Consider the following 14,232-nt stretch of genomic DNA (forward strand, 5'->3'; position numbering starts at 1 on the left):
GATTTGATGAGCTGATTTAGCCATTTTTGCAATGTGCCCCCTAAACTTCAATTCCCTATCCACCAACACTCCCAAATCCCTGGTCTCATCAATCTCCAGGAGATTGATGAGACCAGGGATTTGGGAGTGTTGGTGGATAGGGAATTTGGGAGAATAGCAGCAGTATATCAATGTGATATACTGCTGCTATTCTTTTCACCCCAAAATGCATAACCTTACACTTTGCCACATTAAATTGACATCCATTTTCCCTAGCCCAGTCCTCCAAACTATCCAAATCATCCTGTAAAATTTTGACATCCTGTGCACTCACAATTGCTCTACCCAACTTTGCATCATCAGCAAACAAGTGAACACTTCCTCTGAGATCCTTTCCTATATCATTGATGAAGAAATTGAAAAGTAGTGGTCCAAGAACAGAGCACTGCAGCACACCACTAGTCATAAGCTGTCTTTTGGACTCAACTCCTGAATAAACCACTCTGTGGTGTCTCTCCATCAACCACCCTCCTATCCTTCTCACCAACCCTATATCCATACCCATCTGCTCCAGTTTACTGATTAGAGTTCCATGTGGTATCCTGCCAAAGGCCTTTGCAAGGTCCAGTAGAATCACTGTAAACCCATTACCCTTATCCAGTTCAGTCGTCACTGTGCTATAAAACGTGAGCAAGTTACTGAGGCATGATCTACCCTTCGCAAAACTAAGTTGTCCTCCATACAATATCCCATTTTCATCTATCCAATCCTGTATTCTTTTCTTGACTAATTTCTCTAAGACCTTTCTTTAATTACAACAGTCTTGGAACCTCCTTTATGCAGTGGAACTATTTTCCCCTCTTTCCACCCCCTCGGAACTAACCCAGACCCGAGACTCAAATTAAACAAAATGGTCAAGGGTACTGACACTCTTTAGCCGCTTCACGTACGACACGAGCTGGTATACCATCCAATCCCACAGATGTATTGACATTGAGGTAATCACCTCCACTTCATTCACCACGATTCCCGTATAATCTATTGGTTCATTCATTTCTGCAATCTCACCACCTGGATGATATATTCTTGCAAAGTACTCACTCAGTAACTCAACTATATCAACTGATTCAGTTACCTCCCTACCATCGGCATTCTTTAAAATCATTCTGCCATATACATTTTTTCTTTTACTTGCAACATATCGAATAAACTGTTTAGGATTCTCTTTAGCCTGCATGGCCAATGTTCTTTCGTAATCTTTTTTGCTTTTCTTACCACACTCGTTACCCTTCTGGCCTACGCTTTATACCGTTCATGTGCCTGCCGGTCACCTTTCTCCTTAAATCCCCCCCATAGTTGTTTCTTTTTTTGCAGCCTAAGCTTAATGGTGTTATTCATCCATTTAACCCCTACTTGATTTATTATTTAGACTCTAGGTATACAGTTAGCCATTTCTTCATGCAAACGTTTCTTAACTGCCTCCCATGCACTATCAATTTCTAGCGCTTGCAGTTGTACATGCCATGACACTGAATTAATCAAACTCCTAAGCTTGTCGTACTTACCAGCCCGATAATTCCACATGTACCCTGTCTTAATTGTAAATTCCACACCTTTAGCCACCTCCCAAGTCAAGACCCTATGATCACTCTCACCAATTGGTGGCAATGTGGTCATATTTGTTACAGCCAAATCCTCAGATGCAATTACTAGGTCAAGCACTCTCTGACCCCTAGTGTTTTCCATTACATACTGTCGCAGATAGTTATCCCTTAATAACAGCATAAAATCCAATTCCTTCCCCCCATGTGTCCTCTCCTCACTCTAGTCAATGTGACCATAGTTGAAATCTCCCATAATAATTACCCTCCTTCCACTCATTTCTTCTATTTGCTTGTGCATACTATCTCCACCGTCTTTTCCATCACCTGCTCTATAGCAGCACCCAATTGTATATTTTGTTTTGCTAGCCACAATCTCACACCAAATGGCCTCAAATGTACTCTTTTCTCTATCCTGCAATTCAACTTATATTCTCCTTGGCTGCAGCTCATCAGCTATCATCAGTAATACTCCTCCCCCCATTTTATTCTCCCTGTCAATCCTGAACACACTATACCCATCACATTCAACCCCACTAGCTATATCATCTACAGTCAGCCATGTTTCACTAATGCTAATAACCTGTGGTCTGGAAGTGCCAATCATGGCCAAAAATTCTTCCTTCTTGTTCCTAATACCCCTAGCATTAGTGTACATGAATTTCAGACCCCCATTAGCCCCATCCCTACCTTGATGCCTTATACTAACTATCCCATTCTGATTTGTTGTCCTTATTCACTCGTGCTTATTATACTCATTCATACACTCAACTGCCTCCTAAGGTCTGCATATCTACTCCCCTCCTTAATAAATCTAGTTTCCCTGATTCTGCACATCCACTTCATTCAACAACACTTTTTCAAGTCTCCTTACACCGAATCCATTCAAATGCAAGCCATCCATCTTATATAGATCCTTTCGCCCATCGAACTCGCTCCACACATCCACAAATTCCACACCACTCGTCATACATAACCCATGCATAAAGTCATTTGCAATTATTACCCTCCTTTTAAACATTTCACTGTCATACCGTGACAAAAGACTAATCATCCTAACTCTCTCAGTCTTTTCTTTTGCTACCTCAAACAATTCATTCAAGTCCTCTATTATTTCCATTTTATCTCCTTTCAAATCATTCGTACCTTCCACAACAATAATTTCTTTCACCCTTTCCTTTTGCTCTCTAATAGACTTAAGGAGTCAGGTGAAGATAAGATGCATGAAGAATATAAGACACAGGCCAGAAGAGTGACTAGTGTGGTAAGGAAAGCGAAACTGGAATATGAGAGGAGATTGTCCCTAAGATCCAAAGAAAATCCTAGTGAATTTTTTAGCTATGCAGCCAGTAAGAGGAGAAATGACTGTGGAAGAATGATATTTTGGGATAAAAATGGGAATAGAGTGACTGTTGCAGAGGACATAGTGGAATTGTTCAGTGAACACTTTATTAGAGTATTTCATCCTAGAGGAGTCAGTTTTAATGCTAGAGGGATAGGGCAGGTTTAGAGGTACAGGAGGAGAGTGTGTTTCAGATACTGAGACTGGAAGTGTCTAATTATAGGCCAGTTTGTGTGTCATCAGTAGTTAAGATCTTGGAGAAAGTAGTGAGGGACCATATACAGCATTGGGCAGATGAGGGTAATGTTATCTGTGAGAGTCAACATGGATTTGTGAAAGGGTGCTCTTGTTTTAGCAATATGCTAGCCTTTTATAATAAAGTTACAAGAACATTAGATGAGAGAAAGGCATATACTGCAATTTTCTTAGACTTAGCAAAGGCATTTGACAGGGTGCCACATGATAAGCTGATATTTAAGTTGCAGCACATGGGTCTGGATGTCAGATTGGTCAACTGGATTCAGGATTGGCTGTCTGATAGGTATCAGAGACTTGTGTATGGTGGAGCAGTTTCAAGGATGCAGAGGGTTACAAGTGGGGTCCCACGGGGCTCAGTACTAGGACCTATATTGTTTAACCTTTATATCAATGACATTGCAAGGGGATATTCAGTTGTTTGCAGATGATGCGAAGCTGGGAAGGATTATTAGTAATAGTGCAGATGTGGTAGCCTTGCAAGAGGATTTGAATAAGCTAGATTGATGGGCAAATGAATGGGGGTATCAGTTTAGTTTAATGCAACAAAATGTAAGGTCTTGAGGTTTGGGAAACATCGATGGGATTCTGCATACTCTGTGGGAGGAGTTATACTGGAGGAAGTAGGAGAGACAAGAGATCTGGGGTTGATGATTGATATAAACCTGAAATTTAGGGGACATATTGGAAAGGTGGTGAAGGTAACACATAGGATTGCTACAATAATGGGAAGGATGCTGACCTGCAGAGATAAAAGGATTATCATTCTGTTGTATAAGCCTCTGATCAGACCACACTTAGACTATTGTTCTCAGATTTGGTCTCCAGGATTTGAAGTGGATAAATTAACTGTGGAAAGGGTACAAAGACGGATGACAAAGATGGTTTCAGGACTGTACAATTTTGGTTATGAGGATGGGCTGAGGGAATGTGGACTGCAGAGTTTGGTGGATAGAAGGAGAGGTGATATGATTGAGACTTAAGCTGTTGAGAGGTGGTTACAGGGTTGACACTGGGGAGTTCTTTCACTTGGTTGAACGGCAGGAAGGAGTGATGACAAGAGGCCATTCCTGGAAGTTACGAAAGGAAACTGTGAGCAAGAGGGTGAGGAGTGGTTTCTTTGCATGGAGGGTGGTTGAACCGTGGAATGCATTACCTGATGGAGTGGTGAGAGCGAGAACGGGCAATGAGTTTAAGGAGTGGTATGATAGACTTTGTGTTTCTTAGGTGGGGGGGACCTCCCCTCGATGAGTCCTGACGGACTTTATGTTCTTAGGAAGGACCTCCCATGATGAGTCTTTTGACTCCATGGAGGCCTGAATAATAATAATAATAATAATCGTCCTGATGAAAGGAATTTTTTTGTCTAGTCTGGTTAAAAGATCGGAATAATATTCCCCAGTTATTGTTTTACCCTTTTCAAGATAATTAATAAACAGAATGCCTTTAGCATTCCAAAACACTGATGCCATGACCTTTCCTGCTGATGGAAGACTTTGCCTTCTTTTGCGCTGAACAACCAGCTTCTGTCCACTCTTTTGGATTCTGGTGTGTATTGGTGAATCCAAGTCTCATCCATAGTAATAAATTGACGCACAAAATTAGTTTTATTCTCGTTAAAATGCTCCAAGCGCTGTTCAGAGATTTTCATGCTTTTTTGATTTCCTCAGCTCCCATCTTGTGCAATGTTTTTTCATTTGAAATTCTTGATGCAAAATGTATCCTATGCGTTCTTTTGAAATTCCTATAATCTCAGCAATTTCACGCACTTTGACTCGCCAGTCATCCAGTACCATATCATGCGCTGATCAGTGATTTCTGGTGGTGTTACTTTTTTGATGTCCTTCATGTGGATCATCTTCAAGGTTGGTATGGCCGTGTTCAAACTCGGCAGCCTATTTCCTAATTGTCGAAAACGAGGGAGAAGAGTGTCCATAAACATTTATGAACTTCGGATGACTTTCTTTTGGGGTTAAAACTTCTTTTACAAAGAATTTTATAACTGCATGATACTCAGTTTTATCCATTTCAAGGGATACAGACAACACTTCGGCTTCCAACAGCTGTATAAAAAAAATACTTGATAGAATGACTTGCAATTTTGCATCAATGCTTATGACAAATGTACCAACTTAGAAAAAAAAAAATCTTTCCGATAATGTTGCCATTTATGGTTGAAGCCGAGAACTTTTCTGGCCATTACCTGCTTTTCCCATTTTCTCTTTCTTTCATTCTCCATCCTTTGTATCGCACATCAATGATTTCTCGAGTTGCTTTAGCTCTCGTCTTGTCCTGTGAAGAGTCCGTGTAAGCATTGAATTTCTGTCCGTACTAGCACCTCATCATCTGCATTATTACTTTCAACCACTTCCTTCAAACTCTCATTCCTATTTCATGCACTATCATTCACTGCTTTTGCTATATTCTGTACAACACTTCCACAATCCTGCCTTATATCTGTCACTTCATTCTTTTGCTCTCAACATGACTCTCGTTTCTTATAATCGCTTACAAAACATTTCCAACAGATATTCTCTTCATTTTTACTCTCATACTACAAACCGTTCACTCTCAGCAACAAATGCATTGAACATGCTACATTGCGATAAATCCCGCACATTGATATCAGTCAACATTGATGTCTTTGTTGCCATTTTTCTCATATGCATCGGTGCCATAACGTTTTTGAAAGAATATCATATAATAATAGTCAAGACTTAACAACACTGTCAAAAATAATCAAAATACCGCCAATTATATTTAACAAGATTGCCAATATCTACCAAAAAATAATGACTTATCTAAGCAACACATGTAGAGCAGCCACTGCTAAGGATGATCAAGAAGGTGATGAAGAAGAAAATTCAGGTCTGCCTCACACTGAAGGCCCACTAACAACTGAGCAGCTTCAAAGCTTTCTAAGAAAGCTTGTGGCTCATAAAAAAACTGCTCACAGTATATCATTACACTATTGGCATCAGTGATCTAATTACTTAGAACTAAGAAGGCTTCTGGCAGGGGAAAAAGGAAATACAATAGTCAGCTTCAGAAAAAGAATATGGTATCTGATCAGCGAGCTTGAATCCCAGTTGCAGCATAATTATCCATTATTCCCTTGATACAATTGTCATAGATCCTTTGTGTCGAGCAAACATGTTGCTTAGGCCAATTCAACCTAATCTGTTTAAGATATAACCCTAACAGCATATGCTGGTGATGTTACTGTTATAACCCACCATGATGACAATTTCTGTAACAGATAAAAACAGCATGCCAAGAATATCAAGCAGCCTTAGGAGCCAAGCTGAATACACATAAAACTACTACAGGACTGTGGTGTGCGACAAATGGAGAAGCTGAACGATGTCCCTATGTATGGCCACTGGTCTCCAGAGGATAACAAATATTTGGGATTCACTTAGGAAGCACATCCTCTTAAATTTATAAGAATTGGGATATACATTTTCAAATGTTTCAAGCAAATACCAAGAAAGTGGGCAGCAGTACAAGCCTCTGCCTCTATGAGATAGAGAGCAATAATTATCAGTCAAATGCTGCAAGTGTCCTCAGGCATACATTACAAATTTTCACCCTGCAAGTGCAATTTATCAAGCAAATACAGTAACGATATATCAATTTTTATGGAACCAAACAAACTGGCTTTCCTCCTCCAAGCTAAGTCATCCTCTTAAAGAAGGAGGCCAAAACTTGATATCCATTGACCTACAGAATTACATTTTACACTCTTCTTCCTTGACACGTAACAACAGGAAATGGCACCACATAAATATATCGCCAAATATATTTTATATATCTTCATTTCTGCCACTAGAGGTCTCTCTCCACCATGTTGAGAATGAGAACAGCCCATGTGCCAGTAAATCTCAAAAATTTCTATAGAGATGCTCTTCAAAAATGAAAGAACTTGAATCTGCAACACACTGTGAAGACAGCTTCCCTTCCCAAGATCCTTGGGAATGGGTTCCTTATGGAATCCCATATGAAATGGGTTCCATAAGGTTCCCAAGATCCTTATGGAACCCATTTTCCACAACATGTCCTAAGTGTCGAGTGTCCTAGGTTCGATTCCCTTTGACGACGTGAGGAGCTTAAGGATCTTCCTCAGCCATAGCCAAGTTAGCCAGTCTTGGGCATGGAATCAGGGTTTTTGCTGCCAGTTTATCTGGGGTTTTTCATCCTGCAAGCAGGCAAACCGCTCCCGTGAAACACACACTGATTACAGTCAGGAATACTGGCCCAGCCATAGGCCTGATTCGTCAGCTATTCCAGTTCCAGAGCCCGGATAAAATTTGGGGGGACTATGATGGTGCTGTGCATTCCCGTAAAAGGGAACTCACGGCTTCTGTATCATCATATGATAATTAATTAATTCCACAACGTGATGGTAAGACACTCCATCAACAAGTGATGATAGATGTTTCCTGCCTGCAGCTGGTGAGGTGTGAGAGTCTTGGAAGACCCATTCTCCCAGCCTCACATGGCAGGAAACATCTATCATCAGGTTTAACAGATAGTAAACAGACAACATGAAATATGCATATCAGGCAGAGCCTCTGTTAATTTTAATCTTCTTTATATTATATTCCCTCTTTTTTATATATATATATATTATATTAACTATTTAGTCTACCGGCTGTGCCTTTGCTAATAATTATACTATATACTTATGAGGTGATTTATTATATGAATCTCTTTTACTAACAATTATTTTTATTTTGACTCCGAGTGTCCCTATATGTTATTGTGTTGCACAAAAGTTCACTCCAATTGGTGCAGTGACTTTAACTATCTATTTCAGAATCCAACTAATCATTGACTCAAAACCAAGTACAAAATAAACACATTTAATAAAACTAAAACAATATATATATACACTTCTAGCAATAATACATAACTATAACTACAGATTATATGGATCCAAGGCCTTATTTAAAAATATAAACTTACTCTTAAGATTAAACACTTTTTCTTTCACAATCACAAAAAAATGTTCATAGTCTTTTTCTCTTTCTGTTAAGGCTCTTTTCCAGAAGTTATACAGCTCTGTACTTCATTTTCAGGATCCTTTTCATCAATCAATGTAACACACATAAAAGTCTTCTTGACTAAATCTTGTTTCCTTTTAGTAGCAATACTCATCAGATCATGCATCCTTAATACCTATAAATCTTCTTAATCAATATATTTTCTAAACATTCACTTTCAAGCATCCTTAATACTTATAGAACTTCTTTGTCAATATTTTCTCTAAGAAAAACATTCACTTTAGAATGTAAGCAACAAGTTCTTCTTTCATTCACAATACTAAATGACAGTCTTAACTTTTTCCACTTTAAAAAACTTAGTTTCAAGATTTCCTTTTATTCATTACTTATTCCTCCTTGAAACCTATTATTTCCACTATTCCTTTTTCGGAATACACTATAAAATTTTTTCTGACTGCCACACACAAAAAAATCAAGTTCCTTCCAACTTGAATATTTTCCGGCCAGTGTTCTAAAAAACTTCCGAACGCTCTCTTGTTTACAACCGTTACTTGGATACGCAACGCTTTCCTTGTCAGCTGTCAATCACACATCAAATCCTCTCTGGGAGCATGCGCATTCCACAAAAGTCAGAAACTACGCACTGCAATAAAATGGCTGACTCGCTGTATCCATTAGCGCTAAGAGAAAGTCTTTCACAAAACACAAAATTCAACATTTTTAAACCACAACAAACTTTCTTATAAGTAACACAAATATTCAGTTTAGTAAGTACATCAAATTGTTTTTTACTTTTTTACATGTTACTTCTAATATAACATTTTCATAACGAGTACATCACAAGTGCAGACACTGCGTGTATGAAAACAAAACTAACAAGCATAATTAATATGTAAAAATATTCAGAATTTTTAATATTATTATTTTTACACCTCCATAGCTCAGTCAGTTTTGACGATGTCTTTTGGTTGGAAAGACCTCGGATCAAATCCCATCTACGATGTGAAGAACCATTATCAGGACTTTTCAACTGAAGGTGAGTTAGCCAGTCTCATATGCAGATTGTAGGGTTTTTCATCCTATAAAGCAGGCAAATTGGCCGTTACAACATATGCAATTAACAGACATAATAACACTGGCTTTATAGCCCAAGTTGCTTTGTCTGTAAATCTCCAAATGAACAAAAACCAAACCAATCTGCATATCAGTCAGCTATGGCTGATAGTATAATAGAAGAGGGACTCTGACCTTCCAAGGCAGAAGATTTGAGTTCCTATCTTTTCAATAAAAGCTGGCAATGCTTTTATTGAAAAGATAGGTGAGACCTACACTCCAATGTAAACAAGATCTACAGCACCTTAATACATTTCCTGCATAACATCTCGCATATAATCTCCTATCATTCCAACAAACAACATTCCACTTGACTCATGTTGTAGTAGAGCCTCCAAACATTGATGCCAACGTTCATCGGAGAATGTGGCACAATGCGCTTCCCACTCTTGGAGTGTCCTGTTAATAGCAAAATAATCTCTTTGTCTCAGGAAATGCCATCTTCATTCAGAAGAATATCTCAATCTTATACATACAGTTAAGAAACCATGTGTTCTGCAACTATCTCTTCATCACTGTGAAAGCAATGATATACAATTTTTTATCTTCATCTTCAGTGCACACAAGAGAAGATAGCACAACATCCTCCCTGAGAGAGGCAGCTGACCACTTGCTTAGTCTTCAAACCAAAAGTGAGAAACTGCCTTCTCCTTGAGCATCATCATCACCACCACAGGGAGAACAGCACCCTTGATCCCTTCTGCCAACACTGGAATCAAAGGAATCAACTCTTGACTGAGCATTGTGACATCACAATCCACCTTTCAGCCTAGCAACAACATGATTGCTTCCTCAAAAAAAATAAAATAAATAAAATAAAGAAAAGATTTTTGTGCCTATTTACTGGACTAGAACCATGTGAATTTCATCAGTCTTGTAATTATTTTATTTAACAATCACTGTTTATGTAAACACTGCCTGAATGCAGAGAAATCCACTTTAATGAAAGCTGGTTGATCTTTGTACATATATTGTTATATTTTAATAAATAAATAATATGGCTATAATGTGTTTATGTCAGGAAAGGCTGGTGGGAAATGTCAGTCCAAGCAGAGAGATCTGATCCTCTTTGGTGATTTGTGTATTATTGAGAGTAAGGGTTGGTGAGCTGAGCTCCTTTTGCAAGAGAAAAGGATCTCAATTCAATTGATTCTGTTGACTATAGGTTAAGTATAGTATATATTATTTTGTGGGATGCCCCATTTTATGCAATATGTTTTGAAAAGTTTTCCCTTTTGGCTTTATATGCCTTTTCCAGATCTAAATTAAATGAAACTCAAATGCAGATCCTTGTAATATTCCAATGATTTTTCAGCTGATAATTTTAAAATAAAAATCTGATCCTGATAGACCCTAATTTGTTCTAAACCTGCCTTATTTCTCCTTAAGTTTCTCTCCCACAATTTTTCTTAGCCTGTTTTCAAATATGCTTGGGGAAATTTCTTTAATTCTGACCTTCAGTTTTATTTCCATTTTTATTGTACTTTGAGAGCTCCACTTCAGTCATCTGCACCAGGCTTTCTGAATATGCTGTAACTACTGCAATATTGATGCCTCTGTATATTAGTATTTCTGTTGAATTGAATTTTCTATATCAGCTTTACCTGATTTTTTCCCCCCCTCTCTCAAGTACTGATATATGCTTCTGATTGCATTTGTCTTGAATAATTTCTTTTACTGTTCTGTCACAGCTTATCGCATTTAATAATTTTTCAAAGTAATATCTCTAGATATTCACTTCTGTCATTTCTGATTCCTTTAATAGTACTGTTAATAATTGGTGGATTTTTATATAGATAAGGATATTCATAGATATTATCTTAATATTAATCCTACCATAGAGAATGATCTCTGTTTCTAACAATTATTTTTTTTAATTCCGAGTGCACCTATATGTTATTATATGCACAAGGGTTCGCTCCAAATTGGTGCAATGATCTTAACTCTTTCTTTCAGAATCCAATTAATCACTGACTCAAGACCAAATACAAAATAAACACATTTAATAAAACTAAAACAATATATATACACTTCAAACAATATTACATAATTATAACTACAAATTAATTGGATCCAAGGCCTTTTTAAAATAAACTTACACTTAAGACTAAACACTTTGTTTTCAAAATGACAAAATGTTCCCAGCCAGTTTCTCTCTCTCTGTCAAGGCCCTTTTCAGAAGATATATGACTCTATTCTTCATTTTACAGGATCCTTTTTCATCACTCATAGCACACATAAAAATCTTCCTGACTTAATTCTGTCTCTTTTTAGTAGAAATAATAGTCAGATCAGGCGTCCTTAATACTGATGAAACTTCTTAATCAAAGTTTTCTCAAACATTCCTTTAGAACATAAATAGCAAATTCTTCTTTTATTCACTAAATGTTTATTGACCGTCTTAACTCTTCAAATAAAAAAAACTTAGTTCTACGATTCCCTTTTCGGAATCTATTATAAATCTTTCACTTAGCGTTTCCTCCAATATTCCGTTTAAAACGCATATAGCAATATTTTCTTTTATTTATCCACATTAAAACTTAATAGTTCCACGATTCCTTTTTCGGAATATACTATTAATTTTCCTCCGACTGTCACTTAAAAAACTTAAGTTCCTTCCGAACCTAAATGTCTCCCGGCCTGTGTTCTTAATTCCTTCCGAACACTTTCTTGTTTACAGCCGTTACTCAGATACCGGACGCTTTCCTGTCAGCTGTCAATCACTCATCAAACTTCTCGGCGAGCATGCGCACTCCGTGGCAAGCGAGAAACTAAGTACTGTATAATGGCTGATACGTTGTCTCCGTTAGCGACAAGAGAATGTCCTCATAAAACACAAAACTTAATATTTCAAACCATAATAAATTTGTTTAAAGTTACACAGCTATTCAAATACGGTAAGTACATAAATTTTTAACTGCTTTACATATCACTTTTAACAAAACAATTTCCATAACGAGCACATCGCAAGTACCGACAATGCGTGTTATGAAAACAAAACTAATAAACATACTAACATAAACAATACGTAAAAATATTCAGAATTTTAATTATGATTATTTTTACAGTACCCTTTCCTCCATTTCTGAACCTTTTTAGTAGCCTTCAGAACATTGTCACCTTCATGATATCTTCTGCATTTTTCCCTAAAATATTCTCATAACTTTTGTTTGCTTAGTTTAAAATATTTTTTGCTATTTGGATATCTCAGGTATGGTTCTTGGATTCAAGCTGCTTTAATTTTGTCTAATAGTATGTATGCATTGGAAAGTACAATGTATTTGAAATCTTGAAAATATGAAAACTTCCTTCTACATTTTTCTATCCAGTCAGATTTCTCCCTTTCTATGTTAAAAATTACATTCTCATCAGTTTATTTTTCAAATTCTTGTGTACCCTTGTATTTTAAACTAGTCTGAATATTATTATTAGCAGTATCATAATCAATGAGAGTTATTTACTCATTTTTTCTTGTGAATTTATGCACATCTTTGTTTTAACATGGTGTCAACAATTACTAATCTGTGTCTTGAACAGAAGTATGATATGCACTTAACTATTCACTTTGCTCTTTTCTCCAGATCATTTGTCTGGAATTCATTTCCTATTCCTCTCTTCTACACAAACTCTCCAAATTGCCAGCCATTCAAGACATTTCTTCATGTTTAGTGATGAGTGCTTTAGCTACTCTTCTTTTGAAGTAATTCACTAGGTTTGACTCTTAGACTTTTTTATTCATTAAATCCAAATATTTCTCTAACATTTTCACTGTTTGTATAGCCACCAGCATCTTCAGGAAGATATTTAATAAAAACAAAACAAATAAAAAAACTCAAACATATCCCACAGCTGTTAATTTTATAAATTGCAAAATACTTAATTGATAGTGTAATTACATGTATTATTATTAAGCACATCATGTGCTGTTTATACATTGTTGTGTAAATAAACTCTGTATGTGATTGCTGGCATAGGAAAAGTCATATTATTATTATTATTATTATTATTATTATTATTACATGACATCTCCAGGGAGTCCAAAGACTCATTGAGGGAGGGTACCTACGCCACACATCTCCACCACTCAAATCAGCTAACTTCCACTGACCGTAACTACGCCAACACCATCTATCACCGACCATCACCACTAATATTTCCACAAACATCCATGCCCACAGCGGGATTCGAACCTGTGGCCTTTTGGCTGGAGAGTAGATACACTAACCACTCGGCCCAGGCAGGCAATGAATGTTACATATATTAATTAATGACTTCCAGATGTCATGAAGTACATGCCTTTTGTTTCTGTTTAGTGTGCTTATGAGCGAGTAACCTCGGAAGACTCCTTGAACAATATGACAAAATTATTCTCTTTCAAGTATGGCATGGAAGAAGCCTGCCTATTTACTGATGTTCTCTGAGGATATGTGCTGCGAGTCTCTTTTTCTTTTTTTAGTAACTTTATTTTCTGATGAACAGTCTCATAATAATCTGGAAATTAATTACAAATGCATAGTCTCCTTACCATGTGTTAAGAAAAATAGTCCAGTTATTAAAATCGGTCAACATCAGGATGTCCTTCAAACCAGTTAATGTGTTATAAAGTTTCCTATGTTCTCCCAAAGATTGTTCCATTCCATAAACATCCTGAGGTCTACAAGATTCTGTGTTCTCACAGGAAAGGTCTACATAGGTCAAAATGGGAGAAGTTTCGAAATCCATCAAAAAGAACGTGTAAGTGATGTTGAAAATAACAGAAGAAAAAAGTGGACTCACAGCACATATCCTCACAGAATGTTGCCGCATATTGGCAAACTTTCTCTGTGCCTTACAAGAATAATTTCATCAGATTTGTTCAAGGAGTCTTCAGAGATCATTTGTTCATACAGCATACTAAATATGACTTCCAGATGTCATGCAGACATCTGGAAATCAT

At 37.1% G+C, this 14,232-nt stretch overlaps 1 protein-coding gene across 2 annotated transcripts in view; it reads left to right on the forward strand.

The window, feature by feature from the left end:
* Nucleotides 1–14,232, forward strand: part of LOC150092916 (SH2B adapter protein 2-like) — a 217,258-nt gene that overhangs the window by 10,102 nt on the left and 192,924 nt on the right. The window lies entirely within an intron of this gene.

This window comes from Typopeltis vanoorti, chromosome 24, assembly GCF_054136105.1.
Source record: "Typopeltis vanoorti isolate ZY-2024b chromosome 24, IOZ_Tvanoo_1.0, whole genome shotgun sequence".
NCBI lineage: Eukaryota > Metazoa > Arthropoda > Arachnida > Uropygi > Thelyphonidae > Typopeltis > Typopeltis vanoorti.